The sequence below is a fragment of the Vulpes vulpes genome, chromosome 6 (genome assembly GCF_048418805.1).
Source record: "Vulpes vulpes isolate BD-2025 chromosome 6, VulVul3, whole genome shotgun sequence".
In the NCBI taxonomy this organism is placed as follows: Eukaryota; Metazoa; Chordata; class Mammalia; order Carnivora; family Canidae; genus Vulpes; species Vulpes vulpes.
In genome coordinates, this window is record NC_132785.1 from 65,159,220 (window position 1) to 65,175,001 (window position 15,782).

Consider the following 15,782-nt stretch of genomic DNA (forward strand, 5'->3'; position numbering starts at 1 on the left):
ATAGGAAGAAGAAATTCGAAGATTTCTAAAAATACTTTTCTATTTCTTATACTTTAATCATGTAGTTCTTTAAGGAAATTATCTTTGTAAAGCTGTAACTAAAAAGAGATTTTAACTGGGGCCTAATGAAAAGTTTTAGTAACTGTAAGAAGTAAATATAAATAACATTAAAGCTTTAATATCTGCTATGTAATTGCACACAAAAGAGCATGCAGTATTTCTAATTGAGATGTCTCTTTGGACAAATTAAACTGACTTAATAATTTTGATTTAAAAGCCGTCTATGTCTTCTCCCTGACTTACACCATATAAAACTGTTAACACCACATTCTACTTTATGAAAGTCTTGGGTTTATTTTCTCATGAAATGCTTAATTGAATTTCCTAAATTTCCCCCAGCACTAGTTTTGCTGGCCAAGTAAACTAACATTACTTTACAACTGATAAAATTGCAAAATTTTGTGTTCAACTAAGTTATTTGATAATGTGTCATATCCTTCTAAAAAGAGATTAATTTTATGACTCTATAAATTACTTAATGTGTCAACCTAAATTTTAGTTTCTAGATTCTCAGTTAATTTTCAGTCCTGAAGCCAATGTAAATTTGTATTAACTAATAAATAATCTTTGGACAACATAATTTTAATATACCTGTGCTCTTTAATTCTTTACACGGTAGCATCAATCACTGGGTTTAAAAGGATGTCCAAATGCCTTTGGGTTAAAAATAGATATTTATTTTTATAATGGATTTTATTTGTTACCCCAAGTTAATACTTGAGAGAAGATCTTCCCCTACATCTTTCATTTAGATTCCTGACTAGAATGTAAAGCGGTGTGTGTAGCTTGAGATTTTTGAGGTGTAGAGACTGGACTTTGGGAGGACAGACAAGTGTTTAAAATAATACATGGGGTGCCTGGGTGGTTCAGTTAGTTGTTTCAGCTCAGGTCATGATCCCACAGTCCTGGGGTTGAGCCCCTCATCGGGCTCCCTGCTCAGCAAGGAGTCTACTTCTCCCTCTGCCCCTTACTCTGCTCATGTTCTCTCTCTCTGTCTGTCTCTCTCTCTCTCACTCTTGCTCTTGCTCTCACTCTGGTTCTTTCTCTCTACTAAATAAATCAAATCTTTAAAATAATACATGATATAAAGAAGCCCATAGTAACTGATGGAGATATGCTGGAACAAATTTTGACTTTTACGTCCTAAGAGTATCAAAGAAGAGATAAGGCTCCTAGTGTGGAAACACCAAACACTTCTCTTCCTAAGAACAGGTGCAGCACACCCAGGTACTGGGGGGAAGCTGCTACAGCATTTACGGGGAGTTGTTTGGCAATACTTATTTTAAGTGCTCTATTGACTGTGCTGGTCATTGTGGGGTGCACATCACAGGGAAAAAATATGATATTTCTTTTTTTTATTGGAGTTCAATTTGCCAACATATAACATAACACCCAGTGCTCATCCCATCAAGTGTCCCCCTCACTGCCCATCACCCAGTCACCCCCTGCCCACCTCCCTTTCCGCCGCCGCTTGCTCGTTTCCCAGAGTTAGGAGTCTCTCATGTTCTGTCACCCTCACTGATATTTCCCACTCATTTTCTCTCCTTTCCCCTTTATTCCCTTTCACTATTTTTTATATTCCCCAAATGAATGAGACCATATAATGTTTGTCCCTCTCTGATTGACTTACTTCATTCAGCATAATACCCTCCAGTTCCATCTACCACGAAGCAAATGGTGGGTATTTGTCGTTTCTAATGGCTGAGTAATATTGCTTTGTATGCATAGACGACATCTTCTTTATCCATTCATCTTTTTTTTTTAAAGATTTTATTTATTGGGATCCCTGGGTGGTGCAGCGGTTTGGCGCCTGCCTTTGGCCCAGGGCGCGATCCTGGAGACCCGGGATGGAATCCCACGTCGGGCTCCCGGTGCATGGAGCCTGCTTCTCCCTCTGCCTATGTCTCTGCCTCTCTCTCTCTCTCTCTCTGTGTGTGTGTGTGTGACTATCATAAATAAATTTTTAAAAAAAAGATTTTATTTATTTATTCATGAGAGACATAGAGAGAGAGAGAGAGGCAGAGACACAGGCAGAGATGCTCCCTGCATGAAGCCTGACATTGGACTCCATCCAGGGTCTCCAGGATCAGGCCCTGGGCTGAAGGCAGCGCTAAACCGCTGAGCCACCCAGGCTGCCTTCCATTCATCTTTTGATAGGCAATGAGGCTCCTTCCACAGTTTGGCTATTGTGGACATTGCTGCTATAAACATCCGGGTGCAGATGTCCCGGCGTTTCACTGTATCTGTATCTTTGGGGTAAATCCCCAGCAGTGCAATTGCTGGGTCGTAGGGCAGATCTATTTTCAACTCTTTGAGGAACCTCCTCATAGTTTTCCAGAGTGGCTGCACCAGTTCACATTCCCACCAACAGGGCAAGAGGGTTCCCCTTTCTCCACATCCTCTCCAACATTTGTTGTTTCCTGTCTTGTTAATTTTCCCCATTCTCACTGGTGTGAGGTGGTATCTCATTGTGGTTTTGATTTGTATTTCCCTGATGGCCAGTGATGCGGAGCATTTTCTCATGTGCGTGTTGGCCATGTCCATGTCTTCCTCTGTGAGATTTCTCTTCATGTCTTTTGCCCATTTCATGACTGGATTGTTTGTTTCTTTGCTGTTGAGTTTAATAAGTTCTTTATAGATCTTGGATACTAGCCCTCTATCTGATAGGTCATTTGCAAATATCTTCTGCCATTCTGTAGGTTGTCTTTTAGTTTTGTTGACTGTTTATTTTGCTGTGCAGAAGCTTCGTATCTTGATGAAGTCCCAATAACTTATTTTTGCTTTTGTTTCCCTTGCTTTCACAGATGTATCTTGCAAGAAGTTGCTGTGGCCAAATTCAAAAGGGGTGTTACCTGTGTTCTTCTCTAGGATTTCGATGGATTCTTGTTTCACATTTAGATCTTTCATCTATTTTGAGTTCATCTTTGTGTATGGTGTGAGAGAATGGTCCACTTTCACTCTTCTCCATGTGGCTGTCCAATATTCCCAGCACCATTTATTGAAGAGACTGCCTTTTTTCCAGTGGAGAGTCTTTCCTGCTTTGTCAAATGTTAGTTGAACATAGAGTTGAGGGCTCATTTCTGGATTCTCTATTCTGTTCCATTGATCTATGTGTCTGTTTTTGTGCCAGTACCACACTGTCTTGATGACCACAGCTTTGTAGTACAACCTGAAATCTGGCATTGTGATGCCCCCAGCTCTGGTTTTCTTTTTTAATATTCCCCTGGCTAGTCAGGGTCTTTTCTGATTCCACACAAATCTTAAGATGATTTGTTCCAACTCTCTGAAGAAAGTCCATGGTATTTTGATAGGGATTTCATTGAATGTGTAAATTGCCCTGGGTAACACTGACATTTTCACAACATTAATTCTTCCAATCCATGAGCATGGAATATTTTTCCATCTCTTTGTGTCTTCCTCAATTGCTTTCAGAAGTGTTCTGTAGTTTTTAGGGTATAGATCCTTTACTTCTTTGGTTAGGTTTATTCCTAGGTATCTTATGCTTTTGGGTGCAATTGTAAATGGGATTGACTCCTTAATTTCTCATTCTTTAGTCTCATTGTTAGTGTATAGAAATGCCACTGATTTCTGGGCATTGATTTTGTATCCTGCCACACTGCTAAATTGCTGTATGAGTTCTAGCAATCTTGGGGTGGAGTCTTGGGTTTTCTAGGTACAGTATCATGTCATCTGCAAAGAAGGAGAGTTTGACTTCTTCTTTGCCAAGTTGAATGCCTTTTATTTCTTTTTGTTGCCTGATTGCTGAGGCTAGGACTTCTAGTTCTATGTTGAATAGCAGTGGTGAGAGTGGACATCCCTGTCGTGTTCCTGATCTTAGGGGAAAGGCTCCCAGTGTTTCCCCATTGAGAATGATATTTGCTGTGGGCTTTTCGTAGATGGCTTTTAAGATGCTGAGGAATGTCCCCTCTATCCCTACACTCTGAAGAGTTTTTATCAGGAATGGATGCTGTATTTTGTCAAATGCTTTCTCTGCATCTACTGAGAGGATCATATGGTTCTTTTTTCTCTTGTTGATATGATCTGTCACATTGATTGCTTTATGAGTGTTGGTCCAGCCTTGCATCCCAGGGATAAATCCCACTTGGTCATGGTGAGTAATCTTCTTAATGTATTGTTGGATGCTATTGGCTAGTATCTTGTAGAGAATTTTTGCATCTGTGCCCATCAAGGACATTGGTCTATAATTCCTCTTTTTGGTGGGGTCTTTGTCTGGTTTTGGAATTAAGGTGATGCTGGCCTCCTAGAATGAGTTTGGAAGTACTCCATCTCTTTCTATCTTTCAGAACAGCTTTAGTAGAATAGGTATGTTTTCTTCTTTAAATGTTTGATAGAATTCCCCTGGGAAGCCATCTGGCCCTGGACTTTTGTGTCTTGGGAGGTTTTTGATGACTGCTTCCATTTCCTCCCTGGTTATTGGCCTGTTCAGGTTTTCTATTTTTTCCTGTTCTAGTTTTGGTAGTTTGTGGTTTTCCAGAACTGCATCCATTTCTTCTAGATTGCCTAATTTATTGGTGTATAATATGCTCATAATATGTTTTTAAAATTGTTTGTATTTCCTTGGTATTGGTGATGATCTCTCCTTTTTCATTAGTGATTTTATTAATCTGAGCCTTTCCCTTTTGTTTTTAATAAGGCTGGCTAATGGCTTATCTATCTTATTAATTCTTTCAAAGAACCAACTCCTGGTTTTGTTGATCTGTTCCACAGTTCTTCTGATTTCTATTTCATTGAGTTCTGCTTGAATCTTTATTAACTCTCTTCTGCTGGGTGTAGGTTTAATTTGCTGTTCTTTCTCCAGTTCCTTTAGGTGCAAGGTTAGCTTTTGTATTTGAGTTTTTTCCAGTTTTTTGAGGGATGCTTGTACTGCAATATATTTCCCTCTCAGGACTGCTTTTGCTGTATCCCAAAGATTTTGAACAGTTGTATCTTCATTCTCATTAGTTTCCATGAATCTTTTTAAATCTTCTCTAATTTCCTGGTTGACCTTTTCATCTTTTAGCAGGATGGTCTTTAACCTCCACATGTTTGAATTTCTTCCAAATTTCTTCTTGTGATTTAGTTCTAGTTTCAAAGCATTATGGTCTGGAAATATGCAGGGGACAATTCCAATCTTTTGGTATTGGTTAAGACCTGATTTGTGACCCAGTATGTGGTCTATTCTGGAGAAAGTTCCATGTGCACTTGAGAGGAATGTGTATTCAGTTGCGTTTGGATGTAAAGTTCTGTGAATATCTGTGAAATTCATCTGGTCCAGTGTATCATTTAAAGCTCTTGTTTCTTTGGAGATGTAGTGCTTAGAATATCAGTCATTTACAGAAAGCGCTCTGTTGAAGTCTCTCAATATAAGTGTAGTATTATCTAAGTATGTCTTAACTTTGGTTATTAATTGATATACTTGGCAGCTCCCACATTAGGAGCATAAATATTCATGATTGTTAGGTCCTCTTGTTGGATAGATCCTTTAAGTATGACATAGTGTCCCTCTTGATCTCTTACTACAGTCTTTAGGATAAACTTTATCTGATATGAGCATTGCTACCCCTGCTTTTTTTTGAGGACCATTTGAATGGTAAATGGTTCTCCAACCTTTTATTTTCAGGCTGTAGGTGGCTTTAGGTCTAAAATGAGTCTCTTGGGATGCCTGGGTGGCTTAGCAGTTGAGTATCTGCCTTCAGCTCGGGGCGTGATCCTGGAGTCTGGGATCCAGTCCCACATCGGGCTCCCTGCATGGAGTCTGCTTCTCCCCCTGTCTATGTCTCTGCCTCTCTCCCTGTGTCTCTCATGAATAAATAAATAAATCTTTAAAAAAAATAAATAAAATGAGTCTCTTGTAGAAAACAAATAGATGGGTCTTGCTTTTTTTTTTTTTTAAAGATTTTATTTATTCATGAGAGACACACAGATAGAGAGAGAGGCAGAGACACAGGCAGAGATGCTCCCTGCATGGAGCCTGACATGGGACTCCATCCAGGGTCTCCAGGATCAGGCCCTGGGCTGAAGGTGGCACTAAACCGCTGAGCCACCTGGGCTGCCTGGGTCTTGCTTTTTTATCCAGTCTGAAACCCTGCGCCTTTTCATGGGATCATTAAGCTCGTTCATGTTCAGAGTTACTAGTGAAAGATGAATTTAGTGTCATCATAATACCTATTCAGTCCCTGTTTTTGTGGATTGTTTCTTTGGACTTCCTCTTTCTTTTACAGAGTTCCCCTTAATACTTCTTGCAGAGCTGATTTGGTGGTCACATATTCTTTCAGTTTCTGCCTATCTTGGAAGCTCTTTATCTCTCCTATTCTGAATGAGAGCCTTCTGGATAGAGTATTCTTGGCTGCATATTCTTCTCATTTAGGATCCTTCTCATTTAGGCCCTTTCTGGCCTGCCAGGTCTCTGTGGAGAGGTCTGCTGTTAACCTAATACTTCTCCCCATATAAGTTAGGGATCTCTTGTCTCTTGCTGCTTTAAGGATCTTCTCTTTATCTTTGGAATTTGCAAGTTACACTAATAAATGTCAGAGTGTCGAATGGTTTTTATTGATTTTAGGGGGGGATCTCTCTGTCTCCTGGATCTGAATGCCTATTTCTCTCCCCAAGTTAGGGAAGTTCTCAGCTATCATTTGTTCAAATACACTCTCTGTCCCTTTCGGCGTCCTCTGGAACCCCAATTAAACATAGATTTTTTTTTTCCTTCTGAGGCTGTCATTTATTTCCCTTAACCTTTCCTCATGATCTTTGTTTTTCTCTTTTTTCCTCAGCTTCCTTCCTTGCCATCAACTTGTCTTCTATGTCACTCATTTGTTCTTCTACTTCATTAACCCTCGTCATTAGGACCTCCAGTTTGGATTGCATCTCATTTAATTGATTTTCAATTTCGACCTGATTAGATCTAAATTCTGCAGTCATGAAGTCTCTTGAGCCCTTTATGCTTTTTTCCAGAGCCACCAGTAGCTTTATAATTGTGCTTCTGAATTGGCTTTCTGACATCGAATTGTAATCCAAATTCTGTAACTCTGTGGCAGAGAGGACTGTTTCTGATTCTTTCTTTTGTGGTGAGTTTTTTTTTCTAGTCATTTTGCTTAGTGAAGAGTGGCTAAAATGAGTTGTACTGGAAAAAGGAAGAAAAAAAAAGAAAAAACAAAACAACAACAACAACAAAAAAGAACAAAAACAAAAAAAAAAAACAAGGAGGGGTATCCTCTGGTTGTATATACTATAAATCACTGGACTTTCCCTGGAGCTTTCCAATGCTGCTTGGTCAAGAACTTGCTCTTCCCCTGTCCTTCCAGCTGGTCTTCTGGGGGAGGGGCCTGCTGTGCAGATTCTCAGATGTGTGCACCTGGCGGAGATGCCCTACCCCCTGCCAGGTACTGGCTCAGGGGGAGCTGTTTACCCCGTGAGGCCCCCATTCCCTGGTGGCGCAGACCCTCCCAGGCACAGGGTGGCACCAGGAGAAACAACAGCAGTGTTGGCGGCCAGCTCCCCAGCCCTGGAGTCAGCTCCCGCAGTAACTCCCACCACTCTCCAGGGACCTGGATGCTCCAGGGGCCGTGGCGCCATCTGCACGGCTCGGGGGTGCCTGGCGGCAGGAGCGTCCTCACTGTCCTGTCCTCCTGGCCTCTGCCTGTCCAGGGGGGAGCGCCGGATCCGGGGCTGTGTCCCCAGGGGCCCTGGACCCCGGGGCCAGCACCTCCCAAGCTGCTCCCGGGGCGCGCAGCACCCTCTGCCTGGAGCCTCTGCCCGAGCCACCTCCGAGCTGCTCCCGGGTACAGCCGTGTGCCCTGCAGCCCTTTAGGGAGCTCGGCCGGGGGGTGTGGGCGCTCTCCCCAGGGTGCAGGTCCTCTGTTGGTGCCCCCCGGGAGCCTGAGGGCATCCCTGCCCCTCCTGGGGTCCTGCCCGAGCTCCCCACGAGTGCCTTTCCATCCGGGACGGTTGGTGAAGCTCCTGCTTCTCCGGGGATGGGGCTCTCCTGTCTTGGGGACACTCGCCCTGGCCTTAGCCCGGCTCCTAGCGGGGCCCCACCCCTTGGAGGCCTTTTTATTTCTTTATTTTTTTTTCCGTCTTCCTACCTTGATAGAAGCGTGAACTCTTCTCACTGTAGCATTCCAGCTGTTCTCTCTTTGAATCTCAGACCAAATTCGTAGGTTTTCAGGATGATTTGAAAGTTATCAAGGTAAGTTGGTGGGGACAGGTGACTTGGGGACCCTACTCCTCCGCCCTCTTGCCCCGCCCTCCCCGAAAAAACATGATATTTCCTGACCACATTAACTTTCCACCAGGCTACATGGAGTCTCCATTCTCTCACTCTGATGAACTCTTGGGTGGATCCAATAGCTTCTCCCATCCTTTTCAGTCATTAGTTGAATAGTTTCATTTTTCTGGGTATGTACAGGTTTGGTCCAGTTTCATATCAAAACTTTAATCTCATCCACTTTAGACCTTCTCCCCAACCCCAGCCTCCCTTCTGACTCAGGCTCAGAAACCTGAAACCCAGGAAGGGGGTCTTGGTCAGCTTTTCACTATTTGTTCCTTGCTCTCTTCCTCTATTTCTTCCTGACTCACTCTGTAACCTCTGGCTCCCTGATGGCTGGTGCTGAGGGAGCAGGACAAGAAAAGGGTGTAAAGGGTCTTCAGTGATGGGAATTGGCATAATGTTGCTTTGGTACCCTTTGGGTGTGACCAGCATCCAAATGCTGTCCTTTTATGGGATGATTTTGGGTTTCGTTGGAGGCGAACATTCACCTGAACATTCCTGACCCCTCCAACACTCTCCCATTGACCATTTATGACTCTTACACTTAGACCTTGGCACTCTGCTTCCCTCCCCATGCCAATGCCCCCACCCAGTCTGTTCTTGGTGGGATCTTTGGCAATTCAAGCTCTTTCATAGGGCCTGCATCAGGTCACAGGAAACACAGACCTTTGTTCCACAATTGGAGGAGGTACAGCTGCTCCTATGTGACCTACAGAGGCAGCTTTGCCACAGATCGTGGCCTTAGGATGTTTGCACAGTAGCGACTCAGGCACTAGTTTCTCCATCTCCAAATTCCATGGGAAATACAACAAGCTCTGAGTGGCTCTTCTAAATCCCTTCATTTAGTTTAAACTAAGAGGGCAAAAAGCTCTGGAAAGGAGATAGAGGACAGGGCTGACAACTCCATTCCCCCACTCTCTGAAGAACCCTTCTTCTAACCTTCACCCCTTCAGGAATTCCCAGCCTTGTCTTATGTAAGCTGTAGGCAAGGCTAACAGTAGAGAGAAAACCGGTACAGGTATCCCTCATTTTTTGAAAGTTCACATTACAGCACCTCACTTTTGTGAAAGACCTACCTTATTAGCACCTGTTTCCACTAAATGACAGAAATAGGTGGTCTGTTACTTAGTTTGGTCTTTAGGATCTTTGCTGATAATCTAAGCCAAGAAGAAAAGCCACATCTAATGTCCTGTTACCCTATGAAAATTTAAAATATGCATTTCCTTGAGCACGACAATTCTACTTCTCTACATTTATTTTATAGGTATATACATGTACATATAGAAAGACATATGTACAAAGATATTCATTATAGAGATGCCTGGCTGGCTCAGTTGGTAAAACATCTGACTCTTGATCTCAGGGACATGAGTTCAAGTCCCAAGTTGTACATAGAAATTACTTTTAAAAGAAAAAATATTCTCAGGATTCCTGGGTGACTCAGTCAGTTAAGTGTCTACCTTTGCTCAGGTCATGATGCCAGGGTCCTGGGATTGAGCTCCATGTGGGGCTCCCTGTTCAGCAGGGAGCCTGCTTCACCCTCTCCTTCTGCTTGTGTTCTTTCTCTTTTTCATAAATAAATAAATAAAATATTTTAAAAAAGATATTCACTATAACTGTATCTGTAAAATCAAGAGTTTCAAAACAATATGAATGTCTATTGATAGAGAATATATTATAGTATTCAATAGAATATTATGTAGGTGTTAAAAGGAAAGAGGTAGCTCCAACTTGCATCTGGGCTGCCCATATGCCATCTAGACTGAGGAATGCCTGGAAACTTCAGGGCCACCTGAGCCACAGCCACGTCAGCAAGCCCCCAGAAACACCCAGGAGGCCAAGGTAACACTGGTGGCATGCATTACCACTTGATCAACTTTGACAAATATCACCCAGGTTACCTTGGAAAAGCTGGTATGAGGCATTACCACTTAGAGAGGAGCCAGAGCTTCTGCCCATCTGTCAACCCCAACACACTGTGGACTTTAGTTAGTGAGCAGACACGGGTAAATACTGCCAAAAACAAGACTGGAGCTGCTCCTATCACTGCCATGGTGCAGTCAGGCTATGACAAAGTTTTGGAGAAGGGAAAGCTCCCCAAATAGCCTGTCATAATGAAGGTCAAGTTCTTCAGTAGAAGAGCTGAGAAGATTAAGGGGATTGGGGGGCACTGTGTCCCAGTAGCTTGAAGACATATGGAGGGATGTTCACTAAATGCTAACAAGTGGAAGCAAACAAGCAAAACAGAAAACAACAGCAGCTTTAACTTACCAATACAGAATGATGATATCTGATCTCCAAGATATAACTTTAAGTGGAAAAAGCAAGAGATTAACATGCAAAAAGTTGTGCAACAAATAGCCTACGTATAAGTTGGTAAGAGTACAGAATATCATTGAAAAGATAAGAATTTGATCCCAGAATTTGTCACTGAAAGGGAAAAATAGGGACTAAGTAAAAAGGCGATTTATTTTTCTCTGTATATAGTTGTTTTCATTTTTTTTACCATGTACATCTATTACCCTTTTAACACATAAATTTATAGCTTCCCCCTCTGTCCTTTGTTAAGCTATCCCTTGTAGGATTCTGCACTCTATTTAAGAAGAAATCTTTTGATTGTGAACCCTGTTTATTTTCCTACCCTCTCAACCTAAGCCAGGTAACGTAGAAAGAAGTCCCAGAGTCCACTTCTCCCCTCTATCTAAAAGCCTAGGTTCTAGAACAATTATAACCAACCCCGTTGGTGGGTTCCCTCGGTGCCTTCCAGAATTCTACAGATCTATGTATCCCTAAGTTCCCCCACCCCCCGCCTGCATAATTTGTCACTCCAGAAGGCAAAGAGAAGGAAAGAAAGTAGAGGAGGTCCTTATAATCACTTGCTCCAAGGGTGTCCAACTCTTAACTCCAACTCTCTTAACTCTCCATTGTCCATTGGTGACTTTACTGTAGGTTCTGACTGCCGGAATAATCCTTTCTTCCTCTCCCTAGGAAGGAAGTTAGAGGCTAGAGGAGTAGACTATGAAGCCAACCCTTGCTTCTAGTCTTGGCTCTGTCTTCAGTTAGCAACAAGCGCCTGTTGGTAACAGCACATTGTCACAGAAACCCACCCTGGCCAGGCAATATGCCAGGTGTCTTATATACGTTACTCATCTGATCTTCACATTGACTCCATGAAATAGGCACCATTAACTCTGTTTTAGGGATAAGTTGATGACCTTGCCCAGGGTCATGTGGCAGAGCTGTCTTGTACTCTCATCCCTTATTTATATGACACAAGACTTCTGGGCTAAGCAGGAGAGTCCCAGATCTAATATTTGGGAGGCCCTTGGTGACAGAGAAGGGAGACAAGGCCCAGGCTCTAGAGGTCATAGCATTAAAGCCTTGACATCATTTGGGCTGGGAAGGACCAGGGAAAGCTTAACGGCTCAGCCCAGATGTCGTGCCTCTGACACTTCTGACTCTCAGCTCACAATGCCATCTTAGCGTGTTTAAGTGTGTTTGGATGGCTTTTCCTTTCTTTTCCCACAAGGTCTGCAGCAGATCTCTGTCTCCTCCTAAGTCTGCCACCTGCCCCACCGTGAGGCCTCTACCCTCAAGCATGCACCCCAGCTTTGTGGAGATATTTGAGGCAATCTCTTGCAAAATGCTTCAAGTTCCTCCTCCCCTGAATTTTTCTGTGAATTTCTCTGATTCTCCAGGCAGAATGAAGTGCTCCTTCCTCTGTGACATTTGGCACCTCTCATTCTGTAAGGAAGACCCTAGAGATCATTCCTTACATCACAGTGAATTCTGACTTGTTTGTTTTTGTCTTCATCAGATTATGAGATAATTGAAGGAAGAGACAGGGCCGTGTTTATCATTCTATCACCGGCAAATGAGCATGGGTTCCCATACACAGCACACCCTCCATCATTGTGGCAGGGTTTCGTGCATCATAAAAGCTGTGTAATATGTGTGTCTTAGAAGGATCATTCTGGCAGCAACATGGAGTGTGAAATGAGAGGAGAAGAGAGACAAGAACAGCTAAAATGCCATGATGCAGGCCCCACCTGGGATCTGATTAGGTCAGTGAAATTAGGAGGAGGGATCAACAGTAGATACAGGAAATTGGAAACACTAGAAATTCTTGGAATTAATTTGATTTTAGGGTAAGGAAGGTGGAGATTTCTATATTGATGCTGTGGTCCCTGGTTTGGGCATTGGATGGATATGGTTGCCATGGACTGAGATAAGTAAACTGACAATAAAATATTGAGTTCAGTTTTAGCTAGGTTGATTTTGAAGTTAACTTTTCAGTAGAAAATTAGCTATTTGGATTTAAAACAGGAGAGAGAATTGGGTTAATACATTTGGAAGGCACCAGTATCTTCACAAATAATCATATCAGTAAGAATTTTAAGCCAGAAGAAAGCAAAGTTATGAAGAAGGAAGAAATTATATATTTGATTTAAAAAAACGAGACCCTTAGGAAAAAGTTTTTTGTTGCCTTTCTCCTTTATTGGATAGTCTGCCATTCCTACCAGGTTCTGGCATAAATCATCTAAAACTATGAGAAATGGGTGCCTCCCACGTGAAACAGGCACCCAGTGCTATTCCCTTCCCTGGACAGAAGACACCAGACAGTAACCCAGAGCTCTAGTGGAAAAAGCACTTCTCAATAGAGACTCAAAGAATCTCCTTCACAAAAGGAAGGAAGGTAGATTCTGATAAACCAAATAAGCATTAACACTGAAAAGGTTTTTCTGTCTATAAACGTGAAGAAAAAGAAAGGATATTTTAAATAAATCCTGGTAGACAGTGTGGCTACTTTGTAACAATAATACAATACAGCAGTCAGCGGGTTGTCCCAGACACTTTGTGTACCCTGGACGCAGCGAGCTTTAATATTTACTCAAATAAAAAAAAAATATATATATATATATATTTACTCAAATAACTTAAATTCCGGTCTTAGTAAATCTGTCTAAAATTAGATTCATCATTTGGAAGTTGCTGGGACAGACTTTTCCCATTAGTGAGTGTTATCTTGGTTCTAGTACAAAAAAGGTTCAAAGAGTATTTGGCCTTGGTCAGAATGGACCATCACCACCAACAAAATGCTTGTCATATTTTTTTTCATGCACAAGACAGAACACTTGAATTTCTAGAATCTGAAGGTAAAGAAGTAGAAGAGGTGTGGGAAAACAGTGTACATAACCTTTTGCATCTCTAATATTCATTTATTTCTCCATTTTCCACGAAGGGAAGTCATCAGTTAAGAGGAGAAGGATCCTGACTAGCTAAGAAAACTCTGAAAACTGCAGAATTTTGAAGCACAAAGAAACAAGGTCGTGGGCTCTCTTTGTCATGAATCATGGATGAACTACTGAAAATCAACTCATCTCTTGGAACTGTTTGTAAAAAGTTAAGGACAGACTAATTAAGGAGAAATTTTTTTTTTAATTTTTAAAAAATTTTTAAAAAGATTTATTTATTTATGATAGACACACACAGAGCGAGAGAGAGAGAGAGAGAGACAGAGAGACAGAGAGGCAGAGACACAGGAGGAGGGAGAAGCAGGCTCCATGCAGGGAGCCTGACGCGGGACTTGATCTCTGGTCTCCAGGATCATGCTCTAGGCCAAAGGCAGGCGCTAAACCACTGAGCCACCCAGGGATCCCCAAGGAGAAATTTTTTAAAAGATTGTATTTATTTATTTGAGAGAGAGCAAGCACAAGCAGGGGGAGGGGAGGGTGGGGAGGGAGAAGCAGACTCCCCACTGACAGGGAGCTCAACGTGGAGCTCAATCCCAGGACTCTGAAATCATGACCTGAGCTGAAGGCAGATGCTTAACTGACTGAGTCACCCAGGTGCCCCCAAGGAGAAATTTTAAGGAAATTTTAAATAGCCAACATGCATGACCTTAATTTTATTAATGTAGTATCAGTAGACAAAGTAGCAAAACTTGAAGGAAGGCGAAACTGATGCACCAACAGATGATGCTTTTGGCAGAAAACAAGATGCGACAACAAATGGGTATTGTTCAATTGTGAGAATTTTCAGAAGCAGATCATTTCACCAGCAGAACAGAATAAGCAACAATATCTGGGAAGAAATGGCAAATAGTGTGCCATGGACAAATGCTGGAATGGCACTCCAAGAACTGTTATTTCTTTTAAATTACAAGTTTCTCTTAAAGTCTCATGCAAAACGATTCAAGTATTCTTATAGCCAGCCCACGCAGGGACACACTCAGCTTGAGTGGCCAATATTTTCCTGCAAAAGAGATCTCTCCCTCTATAAGGCTGAGACAACCTCCAGCATGCAGCATGTTACATTCCGCATACACAAGGAATGGTTTTTGCTATGTTTGTCCCACTTTACCAAAAAAAGGGGAAGGGATAAAGCTAAACATATTGTTTTGCAATTCAATTACTCACACAGTATCTGGTTATATGGATACCATAGGTTACTAAACCTTATCCATTGTTATGCATTCAGGTTGTTTCTATATTCTGCTATTGTGACAATGCTGCAGTGAATAACCTTGTATATATATATATATATATATCTTTCCATATTACTGTAGGATAAACTCTAAGAACAGAGATTAGGAGTCACATGTTAGTCCTATACATTTTGACACAAAATAATTGAGTATATATTTGCTTTAAATTCTTTAAGGATTTTGCATTTGAAATATTCTTTGTTTATATAAGAACTTTGCTGCTATAAATATAAGTGGTTTTATTTCATTCGCCCCAATACCTTAGTTTTGATTAATTAAGAATTATGCAAACTTTCTAATAGTATGCTAAGGAACACATAAAATGTGTATTTTTATTTCACTTTTCTTTAAGAAGTATTTAAAAGACAAGACTATTAAAACAATGACAGAGATATGATCTGTCATTTGGTATTAAGTTTTTAGTCTATTATATCTTGTAATTTTCAATGTAAAAAAGACAAATAACAGCTTTAGTTATAGATGCATTAATTAAGTGATTCTCCAGTGAGGACTTGTAATAAACTCTAATATTTCCCGATTGAGGATCTCAAACATTTTTTGCTAACTTCAATTTTCCAAAGCTGTACAAGGGTGGTTTAAAATTAAGTGAATAAAAAAAATTAAGTAAATAAATTTAGGAGAGATCCAGATCCAGAATTACTGGCATTGAGTGTTTAAACAAAAGCTGACACTATACAAATATAATCAACTGTCCTCAACACAATAATAAAATTACTTTTGGTAATTAAAGCATATTATCCTATAGTAAATCCAAAAAACTCCTCTATTACATTTACAAAAAGATGACTTTTCTAATAGTACTCTTGAAAGAAGATGCTGAAGAAATCACAGAAATGGGCGGGCAGGTATGTGAATGCAACAGTGTAAAAATATTCAGTCGCTTAAATTAATCTGTCCTTGCACAACAAATGCAAAACCGAAATCATGTTATTTCATACATAAATTTCA

The 15,782-nt window shown here is 41.2% G+C and overlaps 1 pseudogene; it reads left to right on the forward strand.

Moving 5' to 3' along the window:
• Positions 1-10,076: 10,076 nt before the first annotated feature.
• LOC112926456 (large ribosomal subunit protein uL15-like) lies at positions 10,077-10,515 on the forward strand (annotated as a pseudogene).
• Positions 10,516-15,782: the final 5,267 nt, after the last annotated feature.